Source organism: Mandrillus leucophaeus, unplaced genomic scaffold (genome assembly GCF_000951045.1).
Source record: "Mandrillus leucophaeus isolate KB7577 unplaced genomic scaffold, Mleu.le_1.0 Scaffold130, whole genome shotgun sequence".
NCBI classification, from domain to species: domain Eukaryota; kingdom Metazoa; phylum Chordata; class Mammalia; order Primates; family Cercopithecidae; genus Mandrillus; species Mandrillus leucophaeus.
Genome location: NW_012101255.1, coordinates 2,100,226 through 2,124,927, shown reverse-complemented (window position 1 = coordinate 2,124,927; position 24,702 = coordinate 2,100,226). Strand labels below are relative to the sequence as shown.

Sequence of the window (24,702 nt, the reverse complement as noted above, 5' to 3'; positions counted from 1 at the left end):
GTGGGGAAAAAAGAAAAACCTTTTTTCGCTCTGCTGGAAGTTGGATGGCGCTAAGCCCGTGTGTAGTAGTGCACAGAATTTTAGCACTTTTCTTCCTTTCTCTGTGTATTAGGCTCAGAACACTGTGTCTTTGTGTGAATATGGATAGTTAGCATTTGCCAACGTGTATCTGTCTACTTTCTCTTGTTTGAAAAAAAACAAAAACAAAAAATGGGGCCATGTAAGGTCAGCAGAGGGTGAGTTTGAGATGTCTGGGTGGGTTAAGCGTGTATTTTGACAACATGGCTTTTCCTTTGGAATATTTAATTGTGATGTTTATTGGACATCCTTGCAGTTTAACATGACATGTTTAAAGTAAGTTTTCTCCTAATGATGACTCTTGCCCTGCCACTTGATGGGACAATCTGCAGAACCTGCAGGATATTATTTAGAATTCACATTCTCTATTGTACTTTCATTCCTGTCCATTTTAAAGTTTTATTTTTATTTTACTGGAAAGGAAAGATGACACTTAGTTTTAAATGTTAAAAGTGTACAAGTCGCTTTGTTAGAATAAAACAATGTGTACACATACCCCAAAACCAAAACAAAAACCCCAAATTTAAAACTTTAATTTTTTTTTGTAGACACCATTAAGAAAATGAAGGCAAGCCATAGATTGGGGAGTTAATATTCACAAAAAGATCTCTGTTAAAGACTCAGACTGTTTAAATAATTTTCATTACTCTGTAATGAAAAAACAAACTCAGTTTCTTAAAAAAATGCCGAAAAGATGCAAACAAATACTTTATAAAGGAAGCTGTTTGGTCAAGGAGCACATGAAAAGATTCTCAGCCTCATTTGTCAACAGGGAAATACAAATTAAAGTAACAATAAGGTAGTACTTTCACCTATTAGAATGGAAAAAAAAAACTTGACAATGTCAAGAATTGATGAGGAAATAGAATAATTGAGACTTTGGTATATTTTTGGTTGGAGTGTAAAATAGTAAATCTACTTTGAATAATAGGTCACTTCTTATCAAGTTAAACATGTTGCTTCCTTGTGACCTTGTAATTTCACTCCTAGGTGTTTACCCAGGAGAAATGAAAGTGTATGTCCGTAGAAAGACTTACATTAGAATATTCATAGCAACTTTTTTCACAATAGCCAAAAGTTGGGAACAACCCAAATGCTCATCAACAGATTAAAATGGGTGAACAAATTGTGGTATACTCATAGAATAGAATACCATGTGGTGATCCAGAGAGTGATACATGCCAACAATATAGATAAATCTCAAAATATGGCTGAACAAAACAAGTTAAATCTCAAAACATGTTGAACAAAACAAGTCAGACACAAACGACTATGTACCTTGTGATCGCATTTCAGTGTAGTTCTAATACTGGTAAAACTAAGTTGTAATGAGAGAAATTAGGAACGTAGATGGCTGTGCCTAGAAAAGAGAATGATTAAATTTTTGTGATGGAAATATTATTTATCTTAATTGAGGTGGTGATTATATGGTGTCAAACCTTGTTGAATTGTACACTTAAAATCTAATTTTCATTTATTGTATGTGGTTTATACCCCGGTATAAATTAGTGAGGGGAAAAAGTCAAAGGCATAAAACTTGCTCTTGAAGCAATACGGATGTTGAGCATACACAGAGCAGATTGTAATGTGTGTGTAAATGGTATAGAATGCTTGAGAGAGGGCAGAAATGGCAGGGAGTGTGTACCGCATGAGTTTGCAGGAAAAGGCAAGATAAACAGAAAAGGCTTTCTGGACAATAGATGGTTTGTGCTGTGTTTTGAAGATGCAAAGAGGTAAATGTTTTTAGGACTTGGGGAGAAGATTTCTCAAATAGGGTCAAGGTTTCTCAAGTCAAGAGGTCAAGATAAAAATAAAACAGGACATGTTTTTGGGCCAATAAACATAAATTGAAGTAGTTTTCCTACTCAGTGTATGATTCCAATAGTATCAGTCTATCATTTCCCATATATAAGTATCATGTCCCTCTTTCAAGACTCATCTTCATTCTGCTTCTGTTCTCCACGTGCACCAGCACACAGTGGTTTTTCCTCCCCTCAAATTCTCATTTTTTAACTTATAAATTAAAAGCGCCATTTAATTTTTCTTAGATTATATCCTGTTTTTCAGTGTTATCTTCTTACAAAGTGCATACTCAGGAGAGGTAGTTTGTCCTCTGCCACAAGTAAAATGTTGAGTATACAACCACATTCTGGTTAAGATTTGGTGGGTAGAGGTTGACAGATGTGCAGGAGGTGGGGACATCTGTGGATATGGACTGAAGTGTGGAGTTGTAGATTTTCTTCTTTGTATGAGGGTTAATGGCTCTAATGTTTTGGCTCTCAACTATGTACCACGCATGATAACTCTTACAGTCATTCTTCTAGGTAGATATTTTTGTTCTGTTTTCTACAGATGAGTCAACTGAGCAGGGAGAGGTTAAGGAACACACTGGAATTTTGAATGCAAGTTGAGTATCTCTAATCCCAAAATCTGAAGTCTGAAATGCTTCAATATCCGAAACTTTTTGAGGGCTGACATGACTTTCAAAAGAAATGTTCACTGGAGCATTTCAGATTGGGGATGCTCAACGGCTAAGTATAATGCAAATATTCCAAAATCTGAAAAAATCTGAAATAATCTGAAATCTGAAACACTCCTGATCCAAAGCCTTTGGATCAAGGAATATTCAACCAGTATATCTCTTTGGCTTCCTTTGTTCTTATAGTCATCAGAGCACCACACTATGTTACTGGGGAAGAAGATGATGATGGCAATGACAGCAATAAACATTGATTGTGGTTTTTTTTTTTTGAGAAGGAGTCTTACTCTGTCACTCAGGCTGTAGTGCAGTGATGTGATCTCAGCTCACTGCCACCTCTGCCTCCCGGGCTCAGGCAATTCTCTTGCCTCAGCCTCCTGAGTAGCTGGGATTACAGGCACACACCACCATGCCCGGCTAATTTTTGTATTTATTTATTTTTTTTAGTAGAGACGGGGTTTCACTATGTTGGCCAAGCTGGTCGCGAACTTCTGACCTTGTGATCCGCCCGCCTCGGCCTCCCAAAGTGCTGGGATTACAGGCATGAGCCACCACGCCTGGCTTGATTGTGTTTTTATGCCAATTACTGTTCTGGGCAATTTATGTATGTAACTCATTTAATCTCCATAACTTAGGAAAATGATGTATAGAGTTAAGTGACTTTATTAAGGTTGTATCAGAATAAGTGGTAGAGTCAAGATTTGAAGCCAGAAAGTCTGATTCTAGAATGCACACTTTTCATTATTATGCTATATACTACTTGGCATTGTATACATAGGGACTGGTTGTCTTCCTTAGAACAAGGCATATACTGTTTCTTAATTGGGGTAGGAGTGGATTTAAATAAAAATTGGTGATGCAGACTGTTGTTTTCAAACCATATTTAGTTAGTTATTTAAGACCCTCATTTTTGTCCATTCATATAACATTTATTGAAAATTTCACTGTGTTATGAGGCTAAGACAGAGTCTGTTCTTTTGAGGGCCTTTAAAGTCTAGGAGTGGGTCTGGATTTTTCAAATCACGTGGCTTCTAAAGCATTTTAAAATTCTCACACTACTTGAACTAAACAGAGAAACTGGATTTGACTGGCACTGTGCTGAAGTCATGGCTCCTGAAGGAAAATTGGTGCAGGTATCTAATGAACCAACCCATACTCAGAAAAAAGGCCTTGCTGCCCCAAAGCCAAAAGATTAAGCAATGAATGTGCACTTTGTATTTAAAATTAAAATAATGTATTTAAGATTTCTAAAAATAATTCCTACTTAACCTGTATTTTTCCTTAACCAACTTGCCTCAGTAGTACCAGTTATAAGGACAGCTGCTGTGTATCAAACTCAGTGATAACAGGGACAAATGGTCTGACATCTTAGGTTTTCTTTTTATCTCAGACCATATCCTCCCTCTTCCTTTTTTCACTTCTATAAAGGTAGTGCTTATAGGCATATTTTTAGTGGGGAAAGAGGCAGTGAAATCCTTGTGCAAAAACATAGGTAGGCAGTTTTAGGGGCCAGGAGAGAAAGAATATTCAACACTAAAGGCCACCTCCTAGGACATTTAACTGAACTAAGTATCATTTTTCATATTCTATTTTTGTCATCTGTACATGCAGGGCTATCAGCTCCCAGCTGGATTAAGGTTAGGGATTTGGATCTAGTCAGTAAATGACTTCTGATGAGATTAGAATCGTCTCCAAATCCCCATTAAGGAAATAAAAATGTAATCTTATAATATGCCCAAAGATTGTTGTCATAACTGAATGACTATTAATTCCTAGGACTGATGATGTTAAGGTTTGTTGATGTGTCTGTTAGAATGTAAGCTACAAGAGGCCCAGAACCTTTTCATCACACCATCCCTACTATCCTAGAATGTTGGCTGCCTCATGGTAAGGAATCAGTGTTGAAAGAATAAATGACTGAAATATCTCTAGAGTGAGAAGGGAATTTCATTCATCATCTGTAGCAGGATGGAAATGTTCTTAGATGAAGCCTTGTATGAGCTCTCCTACCAACCTTTGACCTTAGGGCTGGACTCACTGAGAAGATTGCATCAGCGACAGGTGAGTTCTTTCCAGCCAGGTATCTCTCCCACTATAGAAGGTGGCACATTTCCCATCTGCTTGGTATAAATGGCTCCTAGAGTCTGGAGGCTTTGAGTGATGTGATGAAAATAAGTGTGTATGATCCTGGAAAGTTTCGAGGATCAGATTTTCTTTTTTCCAAGTGATCACACCACAAGTGTACGGATTGCTTTGGGTCAAACCTCAGAAGTCAAATAATTGATTTTTTCCTCTTTTCTTTGATACCTTAACCTCAACAGCAGATGTCATATAATTGGGTAGAAGCCACCACAACTCTCTGGCTGTTCTCTGAATGATGAGGGGTCAGAACATGATATCTAAGGCCTTTGATGTTTTTCAAAAACAACAGATGGGAAGTTTCAGTGAAGAATAAAAAGCTAACAATTTAATTTATACCGAGTAAAGACAAAAATTTCAAAGGAATTTAATCAGATCTAAAAACATATGACCAGTATTTCACTTTGACTTTAAAAGAACAGGTGGATTGAGAAGCTTTGCTGTGGTAAACTTGGTTTTTCAGCGAATTAATGTAGCTGAATGATTACTATAAAAATAGCGTTCATTAATTACTAGTTTTATGCTTTTTAAGGGTGCTAGGGAGGAAAATAAAACTCCCTGTAAAGAAGAACCAGAAAATTCAGGAAAGAGGGTTTTGGAGACCTGATTCCTCACACTGCTTAGGAAGCTGGGAATTTAAAATAGATTTTATATAGTTTGGTTGTAGGTATTTTTTCTTATCAAGATAGGATATTTGTGCTGAAGCTGATGTATCTAGCTGTGCTGCTCGGACTTTTAGGAGGCAATGCATCTTTTAGTATTGCGGGGTGATGGTGGGGAGGCTATGGGTGTAGCACCAGAATATAGCAGCAGACTTGAAGCTTATTTGAAATCCCAAGCAGTAGACAGCATCTGACCACTGAAATGCCTTCTTAGCATCCAGTATGAACTGGCAAGGTGATCATGCTGATGACCATAATTAATTTATTGTACGGTCAAGGACACTTTCGAGATAGAAAGGAGGCACTGTTTTCAATTATGCCCAGACAATAGGTAAAAACTGGAGCTGTCCCAGGACATGGGGTCACCCAAAACTGAATGCGCAACAAAATTACCTGGAGGGCTTGTTAAAACAGATTGCTGGGCTCCACCCCCATTGTTTCTGATTCTGTAGGTTTGGAGTCAATAATTTGCATGTCTAACAAGCTCACTGGTGATGTTGATTCAGCTGGTCTAGGCCCTACGCTTTGAGATGCACTGCTCTACCCAAACAAACTTGGCAGTCTTGTACTGATATAATTTGCAGTTAAATGAAACTCTCCTTATTGTTCATCATCCTCCACTAGACAGCCTTTTGCGGCTGAGGATGCTCGTGACGATGGCAGAATATGCTTGTGTTGGCGTCAGCCTACTTCCTGGACTGGTCTGTTTTTGGTATTCTAGAGACCGCTCACACTGGGAGGCTGAAACAGCTCACCTGTGACCGACCTAACTTTTAAGGAAATCTTGGAGCCAAATGGAATAAACCTGATGACTTCTGAGTTCTCAGAGCCTTAGGCTTAGGGAAGCCTCAACATCTAAATTCACTCTAGAAGCACTTTATAGAGTGAACGTTACTCTAGGGAACAGTATTCTTCTGTTCAGCACTTTAGAAGCATCATAGGTATAGTAGGAAATATCTGTCAATCTTCCTTTTTTTTTCTTTTGGTCATAAATAATATGCTTAATCATGGGGATAATATAGTGTTTTTATTTTTAAGCATTTATTCATTATTTTGCTCACTAATTAACTAGCTTAGATTGAATGAGGAACTTGTAGACAGTTTTGTTGGTAAGGCAAATGCAACTGTGGAATTCCTCTGTACATAAGTGGGTTCCAAAGTGTGTCTCAGGTCAGCAGCATTCAGCCTCACCTGGGAATTTGCTAGAAATGCAAATTCTTAAGCCCCAGCCTAGTCACACTGAATCAGAAGCTCTGGGTGGGGATAAAGCCCAGGGAACCGTGTTTTAACAAGCCTTCCAGGTGATTCTGATGTGGGTTAAAGTTTGAAAAGCAATATTGTAGCTAGTTTTATGTTATATTTTTCCCTGTTTTGATCTACAAAGGTATTGAAATATCTGAATTATGTTTCTAAGTAGTCTGATATCTAATTACATAAACATTTACCTTGATAAAATTAGTTTTTATAGGGAAAATAATGATGTCAGACCTTATTTACTGAATACTTTTTATACATACAGTCATGCACTGCATAATGGTATCTTGGTCAGTGATGAACTGCATATGCACCTGTAGTCCCATAAGATTATAATGAGTTGTATAATGGCGTGTGCTCTATCATCTAGGTTTATGTAATTATAATCTATGATGTGTGTACAACAGTGAAATCACCTAAGGATGTATTTATCAGAATGTGTCTCCATTGTTAAACAACACATAGCTGCATCACTGTGTTAAAGACTTTACAAATATTATCTGATTTAATCCTTACAGTGCTGTTTTACAGATAAGGTGGGGAGGAGGGGCACTCCTGACATTGAGAGGCTTTTTTCCCTACTCCTTTCCCCTTTTCCTGTCCACTTGTATTCTGTTTAAACATGTTAGCAATAATTAATAATCATTTGTTTTTAGCTATAACTTTTTCTCAAAGTAAATGTACATGGTACTAGATAAAACATTTTTATAGCTGGGGAATTTTAAATAGTATCCTAAAAATACATGGTTGAAGAGGATGGAAGATTGAAGGACATGGTGATGGTGACTGGGTGGCTTGGTGGAAGGGCAGGGAGTGGATATACCTATAGTGAGGCTGAGCTGATTGGAATCCTGTGGGCTGCAGGAGCCACCCATGGTGAATGGAGTGAAGGCGTCCTCCCTGTGCTCAGAGGATTCAAGGCTCCCGGGTAGATAAGCTGGGTGGCCTTGCTCAGGATAGTCACACCCTCTGTACCTGCTTCAGCTGTGAAGTAGGCAAATTATACTTCTTTCTCTGCACTGTACCCACTTCCCCTGAGTCTTCATGCTTTGAGTACCTTGGAATCTCCCCACTTTTTTTTTTTTTTTTTTTTTTGAGATAGGGTCTCACTCTCTCGCCCAGACTGGAGTGCAGTGGCCTAATCTCAGCTCACTGCAACCTCCACCTCCCAGGTTCAAGCGATTCTCCTGCCTTAGCCGCCTCAGTAGCTGGGATTACAGTCATGCACCACTACTACCTGGCTAACTTTTGTATTTTTAGTGGAGATAAGGGTTTCACCATGTTGACCAGGCTGGTCTCGAACTCCTGACCTCAAATGATCCACTTACCTTGGCCTCACGAAGTGCTGGGATTACAGGTGTGAGCCACCATGCCTGGCCTCCCCCCCTCTTTTTTTTTTTTGCCAGACATGGCAATATACAGTTCATTCATATATACCAGTGTGTTAATTGTGTGTGCACAATTGTATGCCTGTTTGTATATATAGTATTCATAAATTTTATCAAAATATAAAATTCATTGCATGTTTACAAATCATAAAATATGCCATTGGTATTTTCTGAGTACATTGTTTTCTTTTTAACTTAATGGCTAGGTTTTTCTTCTAGTGCTAAAACTGATTATCAAGTTTGTATGTTTTAGAAAGATGAATATGCAAACTATTTTTTTTACTAGCGTGATCTTTGATTCATTTTCTCCATAGGATTGATTGTCCTTGGTTAAAAAGAATATATATAGACAGGATGGATTGCATGGGCTTGGTTGAATAAGCTGATGTTGTGGGTCTGTGCTAATTCTCCTGAATGTAATTTAATTTATAATATTTAAAGAATTGTAAGTAATTTAGTGGATTAGTCATAGACTATAAATAAGTAGCATATGAACTCAAATATTTGCTATGCATAGGACATATATTTTTGTGATTTACAATTAAAGGCATTTTATTTTATTAGGTGTTAATGGGGGTTAACTTACCCTAATAATGACGAAGGTAAAAGCTTTTGCCTATGTAAGTGTATGTACAAGTAAATGCAACTGTATATCTGTACATATGTACAATTGCAAACAAAAACATACTGACCTAAGTATTATTCTAATCGATTTTGTAGTTTTGAGAAGCAATTTTAATACATATTTACGAGCTTTTGAAATGCTTGTCCTGGATGGCTACCTTTTAAACATTTTCTTTGATATCTCTTCATCACATATATTTTGACAGCCACTATTGAAAATCCTAAATAATCATAAATGATATTTCAGTATTGGAGCCCCATATTAGCATAGGGAAATATATTCATATGCCAATTACAGTTGTCAAACAAAAAGTAACCCACTGAGAAAAATGTGAGTGGCAATGGTTCAGTGTTCCTTAGCTTTGTTGCTGTCCAACTCAGAAATCTTTTCTGTTCCCATGCACCATTCACATAAACGCAAGTCATTTCATGGAAAAGCTGTTTCCTTACCTGCGTCTAGGCCTTCATCTGTGAGAGTCACGCTTCACTCATTTTGAAATACCTCTCAGTGCAGGCTCCAAGGTGACACTGTTACAGAATTCTTGCTCATCTTCAACTGTGGATGAAAATCAGGAACTTGACAGAAACCACAGATAGTGGGTCCGTCTGCTGCTGTGGTCAGATAGAATTTGTTGAAGACTGGGACGTGGAAACAAAGAGGAAGGAAGAGACGTTTTAATCTCTGTGGGTGTCAGGCTGACTTCTGAGCTAGTTCCTTTCCTCCAGTAATGCAAAAACAGTCCTGCTTTTTTATTTCTCCTCCTACTTTTCCCCACATCCTTACATCATCTGATGCACAGCCAGTCAACAACCGGTTTTCTAACCTTTGCCATTGTCAAATTCAACATGTGGTATGAGGTGGAGAACTGATGTGTAAGATATGGTTCTTTCTGAAGCACCCTAACAGAAAATTGTCAGCACCTTCACAGTATAACTCGCAGAGATGGGTAGTTGGAGCTACCTGGAAATGCGGAATTAACAGAATAAAGAAGTATTTTGACACCAGTGTCTACATCTTCTAGATAAGAGGAGTTGCATTGTCATTTTTCCCACATGATTTTTCCCGTATTTGAACATTACTGATAAATAGATCACAAGTAGGACTTCAGATAAACTCCTCGCGTGTTAACATTTTGGTGTTTGTGCTGTCTGTGTTACTATTTTGAAAGTCTTCATATTTTTAGTTCCTTTCAGGCTCTGTAGTATAATTGGTGATGTCCTGCAGTGCTCTACAGTCTTTCCCATTGACTATTAGTGCCATTAGATTTGGAAGTTCTCAGAAGGTGGCTACAGAGTCCTCTTCAAAGTGTGAAACTCAGAACCAGAAAGAAAGAAAACAAGGGGCTGAAAAGCTTACCTTATAAGGCTCCTGCATTTGAAGTGTATTTACTTAGGCTGTTCGATTGCTAAATTATGAGTAACAGCTAGTAAAGTTCAGCTTGCCTTAAAAACATAACTATACATTTACAGTTACAATAATTATAACTGGCTTATGACATGCCAGTTACTATTCTAGTTGCTTTATACGTACTTGATGAGTAGGAGGCAGTGTTCTGAACATTGGAGATGGAGTAGTGACTAAACACATACCCAAAGAGTTATTTCCCTCTTGAAGAGTATTTTCTTATTTTCTGCCTCACAGACTTACTAGTCACTATTTATCCTTGGCAAATACCTGTGAGACACAGAGCTTGTTTAGAGAAGTTCCCCATGTCTCCCTGCCAGAGGGACTCTTCTTCAGACCTCCAGAGGGCCCCAATAGTCCTCACTGATGCTTTGATTGAAGGGCTAAGAATACTTTTGTGCATAGAGAGGCTTGTTAGCTTCAGCTGCAGTGAGATCTGGTGGGTAAATAAGCTGAAGGACAGTGGGACGTGAGGAGGAGCCGCTAGAGCCTGGTTATTACCAGGGCGCATTGCAGAGTCCTCCACTTGTAAACATTTTTCTGATCATATGGATGGTTTGGCATGAACAATATCTCTAAGCTGAGACTCTCAAGACTTCCCTGATTTATTGCAGGAGATGTTGTTTACTCTGACAGTCTCAAAAACACCTATTAATTGTTCCAGGTCCCTTTTGTGTTTCTTGACTTCCCCGTGGGGTGTTCCACATACATGTTATTGAGTATGACTGGGGAGAACATTATAATGTTTTTTGACTGGAGCTCCTTGCTTTCCTCTTAATGCTGGGAGTTGCTAAGTCCAAGGCCAAAAGGATAGTCCTACAGGTGGTCCCCTCGTGGCAGGTGGTACAAATGGGTTGGACTCTATGTAAGACACTTGGGAGTAGAGGGATTATGGAGAAGTGGAGAGCTAAAGGGCCCACCGAGGGGGTCAGCTGTGTCTGGAAGCTTGCCAGAGTCATGGGCTGCATCTTGGGATGACCCAGTGTCTTCAGAACATGAAACGCTGATTTACATGTGCTGTTCTAAACACTCTATGTTTTAACTTGATTACTCACAATGACCCCGTGAGTAAAGTAGGTCTGTCTACTTCCTCTTCCTCATCTTTTTCTCAAGGAAACTGAGGCATGGAGATGTTACATCAGGTCGCTGGAGCTGGGATTTAAACCCTGGCAGAGCCTGGAGCCTGTGCACTGCTACTGCCCTTATATGTCTCCTCTGATTTCATTTGTTGGTGTCTAAATCGAATACCTTACAAACCAGTGTAGACCTAATACCCTGTGGGCTAAAATAAAACCTGACTGTGCACTGTATTTGACTTGTGAGCAGTCAGCTTGTGACCTCTGTTCAGTGGTGTTATTGGCACGTAGCAGGACAAGGATGATGAGGGGTGGGGAGGGGGCAGACAGCCAGGCACTTGAAAGGAAAGCTCATCTGCAAAGATTGGATCAAGTCTCAAATGCACATACTCATATACTTGATTGAAGCGTACTCTCTCCCTGCTAGATCCTTTCACAGCCAAAACACCTGGCAACCCTTGGAGAAGTAACTATTCCTTTTTTTACAGGTAAGAAAATAGAGCCTCAGAAAATTTAACTCAGAGTTGTCTAAGCTAGAAAGTGGCGAGACTGAACTTTGAAGTAGTCTTTAGGTTGTGCTGGACATTTTGTGGATATACTTAAATCACAGTTTAGCTTGTACACATTTTCCTTTATTTGAATTGGAAGTAAGCATTAATGTTTGAAAAAGTATTTTAGCCTGACAGACAGTATTTATTCTGTCTTCATATGTTTTTGAAATTAGATATTTTAGGCTGGGCGCAGTGGCTCATGCCTGTAATCTCAGCACTTTGGGAGGCCAAGACAGGCAGGTCACAAGGTCAGGAGCTCCAGACCAGCCTGACCAACATGTTGAAATCCTATCTCTACTAAAAATACAAATATGAAATAAAATAAAATAAAAAAATTCGCTGGGTGTGGTGGAGTGCGCCTGTGATCCCAGCTGCACAGGAGGCTGAGGCAGGAGAATCACTTGAACCTGGGAGGTAGAGGTTGCAGTGAGCTGAGATCGCGCCACTGTACTTTAGCCTGGGCAACAGAGTGAGACTCCATCTCAAAAAAAAAAAAAAAAATTTTATTATGACTTTTAGCAACACAGATAACGACTCTTTTCAACACTAGACACCAGGCATAATACAGCATAGCCAATAACAACATTATAATTAAAATAATGGAGGGCTCGGTCCTTGCATGAAGAATCTTTTAAAAAACAAAATCTAAAATAGTCAATATTTTCCTTTTATCTGTGGTGTTTTGATTTATACTAAATAGTTCTGAATTCCCATTTCCTTTTGTGGAATCCTTAGATTAAAATATTGTGGATTTCCTCCTGACTAATCTTTTTCTCAGAGCCCTCAACATACCCCTGATATGACAACCACCCCAGCCCACCCCACGTGCCCACACATTGTCTGATACCATTTCCAGGCAGGACCCTGCCTTATTAGTAATAGGACTGGTTATATATAAACATCCCTTGTGTATTCATACTACAAATAGAGTGAGTTTAACACACGTAATCCCCAAATATGTCTGTAACTGTTTCCAGTCAGTTTCTATCCAGCCCGTCATCAACAGATCATAAATAACTGGCTGGCTCACATGTTGATTCCGTAAATGTCCTATTTTGCTCCTTACCCCAGAATTCAGCTATGCATAATTGTTACCATATGTCTTTTGAAATCACTTTTCTTTAAAATAAGTACGGAGACAACTTCACTGTTACTGCCCTTCCCCTGCCTGTCTCTGGTTGCTTTATTGAGCATAGTGAATAAGACACCAGCGCACCCGGCCTCGTCCCCACTTGCTCCCTTGGAGACTTGTTCATGTGAGCCCTCTATAGACCTTATTCTTTTTTGTAGCTTTGTAGTATTCCATAATTTGTTTAATTAGTACCTATTGATGGATTTTCAGATAAATATGAACATTTTCAATGAATTTATTTTAACCATAGCAGATATTTACTGGGTTATATAATTTAGTTTTTTTTCTTTGCTGGCAAGTGATTTATAATTGTGTGTGTATTTTGTATGTGTTGGGGGGCATGGCTGCCGAAAGGATCTCACTGGATGTTGATAAAAGGATATTGAGATAAGAATACAGAGGATTTTGGTAAAGGCCTAGTGTAAACATTTTATGAAAGTACAGTGTACAAGGATGTTTAAAGGAAGCATATTTGGAAATTGTCCTCTATAGGATCTCTGAAGGAACTGACATCCAAAATGCTTCTTGCTGGATGGCTCTTTTACTTGTAGAATGGGGGTGAAAGTCAACTTAATACTGTATTAAAAGAACGATGTGAGCCGAGGTTTAATGTTAGGAAAACCAGCAATGGTGGAGCAGTGCGTAATGTGGGAGATCCGAAATGTCATGCTCAGGACTTCATAATTTAGTGTGCCATAAAGTTTTTGAGCTTTGTAGTAAAGTAATTGAAAAAGTGCATTGAAAAAGTGTAATCTTATGGGAAAACATCAAATGCAGACATGCCTTTTTCTTTTTCTCTATGTGAAGCATTCAGTTCTACCAGCTTGTTGATTTAGAGTAGTGGAGAAAGGGTGCAGAAATTATATCATTAAGTTGTGATTTAAGTCACTGCATTATAAAATAATGCCTTTTTGTTAAACCTCTTGCAATGAGTGACAGGACATGGGACGTCATTGGCAATTGTGCACTTGCCTTCATCTGATAATTACAATGGAGAAACAAATGCCTGGTACAATATCACCCCCTTCTGGTAGATTGAAAGAAGTAACAGTTTTTAAAAAATTAATAGGTGCCTGTATTTTATAGGCAGTTCACAAAACCTCACTTTGGTATGGATACTAACATTGAGTCATGGTTGATTGTCTAATCCCAATTAGTTGAAGTGTGCAAACAGATTTTCTGTATTGCTAGCAATAGATTGGGTTTAATTCTTGAAAATCAGAAGAACTGAATCTCGGTTGATAATAGCAAAGAATCAGAATTTAGAACTTTGTTACAAAAACAAAAACGTTTGTGTGTGTATTTTCTCTTTTCAGTATTTTTTTTTTGGAAAGATGCTGAGGAAGCAGAGGAAAGCATTTTCTTTTTCACCTTCAGGTCTTACAAATGTGTCATCTCTCATTATCTTCCTTTTGTTCCCATTTGCTTGCAAGACTCACCACATCTTTAGACATGTCCCTAATACCTCAGTGTTGTCATTACTCTTCTTATGTGGCCTGTGTTTCTGTATCATGCGTAGCCATCCTTGCTGACTTCGTTTTGTACCCGTGGTGTTCACTACCATAGTAGGTACTCAGAAGTATTTGTTAATTGAATATCTGTAACCGGGATGTGGGGAAGACAGAGAATATTCCCCAACTCTGTGCTCTAGTTCTGCAAGTAAAGATAAACGAGACAATGGAAATTATCTGAGAACAATGACTCTGAATATTTTAAATAATATCCCAAGTGTGTTAAATCATCTAATCACTTGTAGTTGTACACTTTTGAACACCTTTTGTGGGTTTTTTTTGTGTCTGAATCCCTGACCTGCATAATGATTCAACTTAGGACAAGTAACTAAGAGGATGACATACTGCTTTATCAGACAGTTTATTTGCTCAGCACCCTAACTGCTCAGCTTTTTAATACAGTGATAGGACAAGTTAGGAAAACAAGGCCTCGGAAAGTCCCCGAGTGAGCTGGAATGAAACTTAAGGAATGTAGGAACATACTTCGTTTTTGTCAGATAAACTTTCCCACAGCTGTTCTGATAAACATTGCTGCTTGTTCATCCTGCCACTATGTGTGGGAGGAGCATGGCCTCAGCAAGTTTAAGGAAAGATTTGTGGTATTGACTTTTCAGGGAACTTGACTGAGGGTTAATTGAAGTCAAAGGAAGTGCAGTGGGTGATCACATGTACAGTTTTGTTTGTTTGGTTTTTTTCTACCCAAAGAATAAGCCACACCTGAAATTATGTAGAACAGTCATCTCTGGCCAGCAAATGATTTTAGCTAGGCACACTTATTTTTAGTTCTGGGTTGTGGGAGGGTTGTGTGGTTATCTTGGTAATTTAATTTCCTTGGTGGCCTGACTAGAACTGTGGTTTTAGGCAATTAATGCTGTAGAGAGCTGAATATCTTTATAATTAATAATTCGAGCACAACAGTTATTCTTATGCTGTTATGTATGGACCAGTTAGTTTAATCAGAATGAAGAATCAGTGAGGCCTTTTTTTTTTTGAGACAGTTTTCGCTCTTGTTGCCCAGGCTGGAATGCAATGGCGTGATCTCGGCTCACTGCAACCTCCACCTCCTGGATTCAAGTGATTCTTCTGCCTCAGCCTCCCGAGTAGCTGGGATTACAGGCATGTGCCACTACGCCTGGCTAATTTTGTAGTTTGGTAGCGACAGGGTTTCTCCATGTTGGTCAGGCTGGTCTCAAACTCCCGACCTCCGGTGATTCGCTCACCTTGGCCTCCCAAAGTGCTGGAATTACAGGCGTGAGCCACTGTACCCAGCCCAAATTTTTATATTTGGTCTTTGAATGAGTCATTTAAGGAACAGCTATGCTAGTTCACTTGTCTGATTCTCAGTGGTCATGAGGTAGTGTGCTGTGGTCTGAATGTTTGTGTCCCTCTAATATTTATGTGTTGATAAAAAGAAATGAATTAATGGCATTTGCAGTAACCTGGATGGAGTTAGAGATCATTATTCTAAATGAAGTAACTCAGGAATGGAAAACCAAGCATCATATATCCTCACTTATAAGTGGGAGCTTACCTATGAGGATGCAAAGGCCTAAGAATAATACAGTGGACTTTGGGAACTCAGGGGGAAGGATGGGAGGGAGCGAGGGATAAAAGACTACACATTGGGTACATTGTACACTGCTCGGATGATGGGTGCACCAAAATCTCAAAAATCACCACTAAAGAACTTCTCCATGTAACCAAGCACCACCTGTTCCCCAAAAACCTATTGAAATAAAAAAAATAATAAAAGAAAAAATATGTTGAAATCGAATCCCCAATGTGTTGGTATTAAGAGGTGGGGCCTTTGGGAGGTGACTAGGCCATGAGGTAGAGCCCTTGTGAATGGGATCAGTGGTTGTATAAAAGAGGCCCTTTGGCCTTCCACCATGTAAGGACACAGGGCACCATCCATGAGGAATAAGTCCTCACCTCACACGGAATCCGTTGGCTCCTTGATCTTAGACTTAGCAGCTTTCAGGACTGTGAGCACGACATTTCTGCTGTTTATAAATTACCCAGTTTAAAGTATTTTTTTACAGCAGCAGGAATGAACTAAGAGAGGTGAGCTGTGTGACGATGTGTGGTTACACTTTTGTGACTTAATTATGATAGAAGGATTTATTCAGAGCCCACCTTCTACTTGATTGGGCTTTGCAATCATCAGTCTCTCTCAGGAGAATCACAGACTTCCTGTGACCCCGCTGTTGTAGTTAGAGTACTCTGTGCCCTCACCTAGCTCTACCTCCTGATCAGCTTTTCATGTAGTTGTGGTCTGCAGGGAGACCAGTGCCTTGGAAAGGCAAATGTGGTGTCTCTCTCTAAAGGTCTCTTGAAATCAATACAGAACATAAATTTTGTACCTACCAGTCAATAGTATTAGGAAAGATTTCTGATAGTTTTGTTTTGGAGTAGAGAAAAAATATAAATTAGAATTTAGATTCTTTATTCCTTCTGCAAGCAAAAGCAATCAAATATTCACCTTGGGTGGACTGTGTTCCTTCTTGTGGTATTAAGCAAAACTTCAAGCAACAGGCGCTAACTCAGAAAACTGTTCTCCATGTTCCTAGAAAGTATCCATGAGAGATTTTTGTTGAATAGCTGCTAATCCAGCATCCAGGGGTTCCCAGTTTGTGTTAGCTCCATGGAAGAAGCTTCACAGCACGGGGAGCTTCTCATTGATGAAATGGCTGGATTCATGGAGTTCTTTTTCCTTATCTTAAGCTGCTTGTTTTACTAGGTAATGCTGTCCTAACATAGACATATTTTCCTATGTATTGTGAACATAGGGGCATATATTCTTGTTTGCCCACACAGTCCCGGTTGAAACCTGCTGTGCCAGCTCAATGAGTAACACTTTCACTCTCGAAAGTGTCCTGGTTTTGACAATAAATTACACGAGCCATTCTATTTTATAATTATAAGTGAATAAAATGACTGAAAGTGTATGATTGATTGACTGGCTTAAACTAATATTCTCTTAGTTAGATATTATCTGTTATACTTATTAAGCAGTTTTCTCAGGCTTTAGTTGAGAGGGCTTCCCAGCTTCAACCCTAGCCTTAGAAAATTACTTCTTCCTCTCTAATTAGGGGCAATGCTAGTACTTCCTTATGGGTTTGTTTTGGGGATTAAATGGGTTAATACAAGTCGGGTGCTGGTATGTAGGGAGTGCTCAACAGACATTAGGTATTTTAATGTTATTAAAAAATTATCATTCAGTGTTAAAAGTTCTCGAAAAGAGTATGCAAAAGACTGGGAAGGAGCAGAAAAATCAAGGCCTCAAGTAGTATTGCTATCAATGTAAATCATGGCAGTTGGTTTATTTTTCCTCTCTCAGCATGGCACAAAATAAGAGGTGGGGTCCAGGTGGCATCCAATGGGATGCCCACCTCCAAAATCCTTTCTTATCCATGAGACCAGACATGCTACCATTGGGGCTGAGCTACAGTGGGTATCAGGCCAGGCGGGGCAGAGACCTGCATTGTCTATTTCTGGGGGAGGAGTGGCAAGATTTGGTAGAAGGTTGATAATGGGAATGAAGAAAAGAGGGCACTCAGATTTTCAGTTCAGGGGGCCTGGGTATATGATGGTATTGTTAAATCAGTTCAGGGGGAAGGGGCCTCCTTGGAGGGGTGGAGACAGAAAGTGTTGCAGTCCTGGTGACAGGATGGACTTTGTAGTCAGACCCCCGAGCTTCAAAACCTGCCTCCATCACTTCACTTCCTAGCTAGATGTGACTCAGTGTCTTCATTTGTAATAGGACATCTACTATATAAGGTCCTTGTGGCGATTTAAAGGTTTTTTAAAGGCCGGGCGCGGTGGCTCAAGCCTGTAATCCCAGCACTTTGGGAGGCCGAGACGGGCGGATCACGAGGTCAGGAGATCAAGACCATCCTGGGTAACACGGTGAAATCCCGTCTCTACTAAAAAAACTAGCCGGGTGACGTGGCGGGCGCCTGTAGTCCCAGCTACTCGGGAGGCTGAGGCAGGAGAATGGAGTAAACCCGGGAGGCGGAGCTTTCAGTGAGCTGAGATCCGGCCACTGCACTCCAGCCTGGGTGGCAGAGCCAGACTCCGTCTCAAAAAAAAAAAAAAAAAAAAAAAAAAAGGTTTTTTAAAAAGTAAAGCATGTAGGACAGTGACTGATGAGCATTATGTAAGATTTGATCATTATTACTATTTTTAACTTGCCACTTTAGGGGTTTCTATGCAAAGTATATCTATATATCTATAGTTACCTTTCAAATAGCATTTGTAGAAAACTTCAAAGCAGACATCTATTGAAGCTTCATAATAAACTTTATAGAAATCATTGCTTTCTTTTTTTTTTTTTTTTTTTTTTTTACCATTTTTTTGTGATTAATAGAAGTGGCCAAGAAAAAGTTTACCCTATATTTACTGTTTATTTATTTATACTCTATCCCTTCCCAAATTTGTTTGGTACCTACTGATATCTAGAGGTCTAGGTTTCTATATTGCTTGAAACCTTGGTCGTATTCTTCTGTCTTTCCACAAATGGCTCAGGAATCCCCATCAGGGTTCTCACTGTCGGCATTACTGCCCAGAGAGTATTTGTTGATTTCAGGATATTTTCTTGTTGTCCCTGTGTTCAGTGGCTGGGGCCATGAATGCTTTATAGTATGCAAAGTATGAGGCACAATTCTTACATGGTGAAGAATTGTCCTGTGCTGCTTATGGGAGTGACCCGTTAACTTTCCCATGGGTGAAAAGCTTGTTCATCAATATCTGAGCCTATAATTTAAGTCCATTTTACATATAAACGTATTTTGTCTGGTTTAATATATACCAGCCTAATTTTTCCAAGTATGTAGCTACTGTCTACTAAATACTCTTATTTGGAATCTTGTCAAGAATTATTTATTTTGGAAATCCACATCACTAATGGTAATAATGTAAGTTGTGTTTGGGTCACAAATATTTGTATCTGTTAAATTCACATAATTAAATGGATAGATCCAAGCATTTTACCACTTCATGTTGAATGGATGAATGACATTATTTCAAATAGTTGTGCCTAAGCATTTACATGTTACATTACATGTCATTATATATTTTTCTCTCCATTTTTCCTTTGAATTATGATTACGGTTACATATACACTTATAGGCAGGCAGTCCTTGATTTCACAGTTCTGAAATATATTTGAGTTATGATTTAGTTAAATGATACCAGTCTCCCTGCAACAGTCCACATTTTAGTTACCACAGTATATTAGCTGTAAGTAGTTGCATAAAGACCAAACTTAATTGCTAGTTCTCCAGTTCACAGATCATCATGTAAATAACATACAGGAGTGGCCAATCATTTCACTTCTTTCAGAGTCTGTTGGTGATTGGTCACTGCTCATCTGGTATTCAGTTCAGGCACAGGTGGCAGCAAAGCGTGTAGTTGTGTTGCCTCCTTGTTTGCCAATAATAAACCTCATGACATTTTACAAAAAGAGATATTTGAAAGAGAGTGTACCAACAAAAATGAAAATTCAGGAGAGAAATGAAAAGTGATAATATAGGAAGTGAAATTTGAATCACAGGCATACGGAATTACGAAATAAATAGCTAATCAGGGGAAGGTTAAACCTCTATAATATGCTGTTAGATGAACTTAGTAAAGGCAAAGTTTTTAACATCTACAATCAACGGATGAGATATCCCAGAGTAAGTGATGCTGACAAGAAACTTCACAATTAAGGAATTTTTGAAATATTTCATGACATGGAAAGCACAAAGGATAAAATGTTGGAAATTGACTCATACTTACAAAGGAACATGACAATTCTATATAGAAGGTGTCGAAAAAGATACTCACGCTGTATTTATAAGTTATATACCGAGAGGAAGTCAAGAACTATTCAAAGATGTATGATATGGTTCAGGCTTTTTGAAAAATACGTAGAGGTAATTCATCGTTGGGTAATTGACAGATGGCTTTGTATGTTATGAAAGGTATTTTGCTTTAGGCTAGCAGTAACCATCTTAAGCATTGGATATAACTTTTTAAGACTGTTTAAAAACTATCATGGGTTAAGGGGCTGGTTTACATTCTTTATGCTAAACTTGTTAGCCTCAGTTATATGTGGTGTGTGTTTGTCTGCATATGTATTTATGTAAATGTGTCCAGAATGTTGGAAAGCCTTGCATGTAACATTTAAACCTATACCTAGACTTGGAGACTCTGGGAAACCTGGTATCTATTTGCAGATTCTTGTTCATTAAATCAATCAGATGTGTGGTTCAATTCTAGGAGTTGCTGGGGAGTCTGCCCCAACTACAACCACTGAATATTCTCGAACATAATTCTTTTTTTTTTTTTTTTAAAGACAAAGTCTTGTTCTGTTACCCGGGCTGGAGTGCAGTGGTGCAATCTCGGCTCAATGTAACCTCTGCCTCCTGGGTTTGGGCAATTCTCCTGCTTCAGCCTCCTGAGTAGCTGGGATTATAGGTGCACACCACCATGCCTGGCTAATTTTTGTGTTCTTTTAGTAGAGATGGGTTTCATCACGTTGGCCAGGATGGTCTCGAACTTCTGACTTTGTGATCCGCCTGCCTTGGCCTCCCAGAGTGCTGGGATTACAGGCGTGAGCCACCACTTGCGACCGTACTCTAACATAATTCAAAGAGAAGTTGGCCAGTTTACTTTTATTAAGAATGTTTGCCTAAATTGAAATAAAAGGAATTTCCAATTTAATTCTGTATCTTGAGTTTCCAACTAAGGAGAAAAAGAGATGTGTGTCTCTAAGGGTAACTTTTTTTTTTTTAATCATTTTTATAATTTTAGATGATTTCCTTTCATTGTGGCTTATAAGAAAACTTTAAGAGTATTCAAAATGAAAGTTGCATTCAAAATGACTCTTATGAGTTTCTTGATAAATTGATGGAAAATTTTATTTAACACTGATAGTCTTACTCCTCCCTGTTCCATTCTAATGATGATTTTGTGTACTTTTGAAACTATAGATAAATTATACATTTAAAATTTTTTTTCTATAAGTTAATTTAGAAAGAGCAGTCAATATTCGTAACATTTTCCCATGAAATTCGTGTTATTATAGCCTTGTTTTTGTTTTTTTACATCTGTAACAAAACTTGACGACATTAATTATTCTTGTCAAGCATTTCCATATTACATTGAACTGGGCAGCTGCATGATACACATTTGTATATATTAGCATTAATAAAGATGTTTAAAGGAAAACTGTAGCAAAGTGCTAGACTGTGTTACTGTGAATTCAAATGCCGTAAATATGACAAAAGTTGAATTTTCTTCACCTGTTTTGTGAGTCTTACCACTAGATGGTGATGGAGGACTGGGGAGTGTGCTGAATTCTGTGTCTACTATGATACTTGTATTATGTTGAAAATCGAAAATGTTTGTGCTTAACTATTTAACTTTAGAAGTCATTTAGGAGTATCCAGAGATTCTTTTATTTATCATGCTGAGCACAATATCTTTTTATATGGTATGTGCTTAGTATTTATGGATTTGTTAATTGGCTTCTTGTGGTGGTTAGTTTGCGGACAGTCTTTATAAGATTTAAATGGTTCCTAAGCTTTATTTTGTCCTTGTTTTCTTGTTTATTTTTTTCTAGTATATCACATTTCCTCATGGTGATCACTACATTTCTTTATGTTTCAGTTGTATTTATTCTCTTCTTTGCATGTGTGCACACACACATACACACACACACACACACAATTTTGACTTGAGTATTTAAATTTATGCATTCCCCTAGGCACCATTCTCTTGAAACTATGGTTGAGAAGCAAAATACTATCATACTGTTTCAAATTGAGGATAAAATATTTATGAATGAATATAACAGTAACACACACATTGGAAGATTTTCTACAAGATCAGTTTCTCTGAATGTCAGTTTTATGAAGAATAGAAACTTTCCTTTTGGAAATTCTCTGAATATGTTTCTTTTCTGCATAAAAGGAAGAATAAATACAGTATTTATTGCCTTCTGGGAGGATTCTGAAATACTGAATGTAATCCAAAAGCCCTAAGTAAGAAATTTTGGATTTCAAATTTTAGTTTATTCCCAAAAGCCAGTTTTGAAATAGCAATCAAATGTAATTATTTTCTTCAATATTAATAGAGTATTATGTAGCTTCTGACACTAGCATCATGTATTATTCCCACTGATGTTATTTAGCTCATGTAAATGATTCATTTTTCATTGACCTGGATAAATACTTTTCATTCCACAGCATGGGAATTGGTATGAAATATAAGCAGTGCGATATTGATGGTTTTTGTCATATGACTTTTTAAAAAAATTGGGATGATGTTCTCTGTTTTTAATTCCATGTTTGAAGATATTCCATTGATTTAATAATGTCACGTAGGAGAAATAAAGCTACTGTCACATTAAATGTGCCCGGTAACTGTATAGCAGTCTAATTTTAGAAATATTAAGGTGGGATTTAAATGTGTTAAAGACGTGTTAGAATTGAAGCCTAAATGAAAGGATTAAATGAGATATGGGATAGAGAAGTACTTACTAAATTTCAAAGTGCTTAATGGAGCCCGTTGATGCTGTTAAAGAGATCATACATTTAATAGCATATATAAACAGGGAAGTAGAGAATATCATTTTTGAGATTATTGACTGGGAGGGCTGTGGTGTGGTAGAAACAGAGGATGAAGAGGATAGGACATATTGTACTGAAGGTATTTTCCCAGCCACACTATTGCTCCTTTTTTTTTTTGATGGAGTTTTGCTCTTTTGCCCAGACTGGAGTGCAGTGGCGTGATCTTGGCTCACTGCAACCTCCGTCTCCAGGGTTCAAGAGATTCTTCTGCCTCAGCCTTCCGAGTAGCTGGGATTACAGGTGTGTGTCACCATGCCCACCTAATTTTTGTATTTTTAGTAGAGATGGGGTTTCACCATGTTGGCCAGGCTGGTCTTGAGCTCCTGACCTCAGGTGATTCCCCCATCTTGGCCTCCCTAAGTGCTGGGATTACAGGTGTGAGTCACTGAGCACGGCTTACTCCCCCCGCCCCCCCCTTTTTTTTTGAGATGGATTTTTGCTCTTTTTGCCCAGGCTGGAGTGTAATGGCACGATCTCGGCTCACTGCAAACTCTGCCTCCTGGGTTCAAGCGATTCTCCTACCTCAGCCTCCCGAGTAGCTGGGATTACAGGCATGCGCCACCACGTCCAGCTAATTTTGTATTTTTAGTAGAGACGGGGTTTCTCCATGTTGGTCAGACTGGTCTGCTCCTCCTTTTTATATATATGTAGAGAAGCTGTAATTTACCCATGACTTTCTGGGGAAAGCGCAGAAAAGAATTGGCCTTTCAAACTACCTTTTCTTAATTAACTGATCTAAAATATGACCATCTTAATCTAACTAGTGACACACAATTGGGGACGGGGATAGCTATGCAAATGACCAACTGAGGTATATGTAAATTCGTGCACTTCAGTGTCCATTGCATTTATAGAATTGGAATCTTGATGGACAGATATTTTGATAGAAGTCCTCAGATAATACTTTTAACCACTTTGCCACTAACTTCTCTGCCAAACCTGACTGACTTAAAGTAAGACACTAGACACTTAGAGTAAGATTCTTTGTAGTCCCTGAATTCTTTTCCTGTACCTAACAATGATAGTCATTGTTGAGCTAAGTTATTCTTGTACTCTCATTTTTGCTTCTTAGAACTTTGCAGTTTACAAGACTCTAAGTATTGTACTGTGTTATTTGTGTGTGTTTGACTGTTAACCATAACGTCTTCTTTTAATCAGCAAACATGCCTTCGCTCCTCCTCTGTTAAGGCATCCCCCACGAGGCATTTATGTTGCTGGAGGACAGTCTCTTACCCAGAGGAATGAAAGGTAGTGTCACAGGAGCATCACAGGAGTGGGGGTGAGGCATGAAGCAGGGAGAGGAGGCAGAAGCATTTCTGCGGCTCATTCCTACTTGCTTTTGGAGCCCTGAAGGTGAGCTCTGACCTGGACACAGAGGGTCCTAAAAATGAAGCCCTTAAACACACACACACACGCGCGTGCACACACACACACACAGACACACACCCCCCACACACCCCTACCTGCATTTCTATAGTGCTGAGTAAAGGAAAAAAATAATTTAAAAAAATCCCCACACACAGAGAACGAGGGGATGATCGCCAAAGATCTTAGTTTATAGATGGAAAGTAGTATGTTCTTTTCCTATCCTTGAATTTCAAGGATAGATATAATTTTCTTTTTTATACTTTTTGTTCTCTGCAAAAGTGGCTTCAGAGCAGCAGCTTTTCCTGGAGGGTGGCCACAGTGCAGGGACATTGCTGTGGCTCATTCTGCCCTTTCACTCTGCTCCTCAGACTTCTAACCATTAACCCTGCCATTGAGCCATGTGTTACCTCTTGTTTA

The 24,702-nt window shown here is 38.7% G+C and overlaps 2 protein-coding genes across 2 annotated transcripts in view; one reads left to right on the top strand and one right to left on the bottom strand.

Annotated features, from left to right (window-relative positions):
- Positions 1 to 9,228, bottom strand: part of P2RY14 (purinergic receptor P2Y, G-protein coupled, 14) — a 60,378-nt gene extending 51,150 nt beyond the window's left edge. Inside the window, exon 1 of the mRNA XM_011972750.1 lies at positions 9,075 to 9,228. The gene's annotated coding sequence lies outside the window, so the exon portion shown is untranslated. The remainder of the gene's footprint in view (positions 1 to 9,074) is intronic.
- The window catches only part of MED12L (mediator complex subunit 12-like), a 350,848-nt gene that overhangs the window by 174,092 nt on the left and 152,054 nt on the right, over positions 1 to 24,702 (top strand). The window lies entirely within an intron of this gene.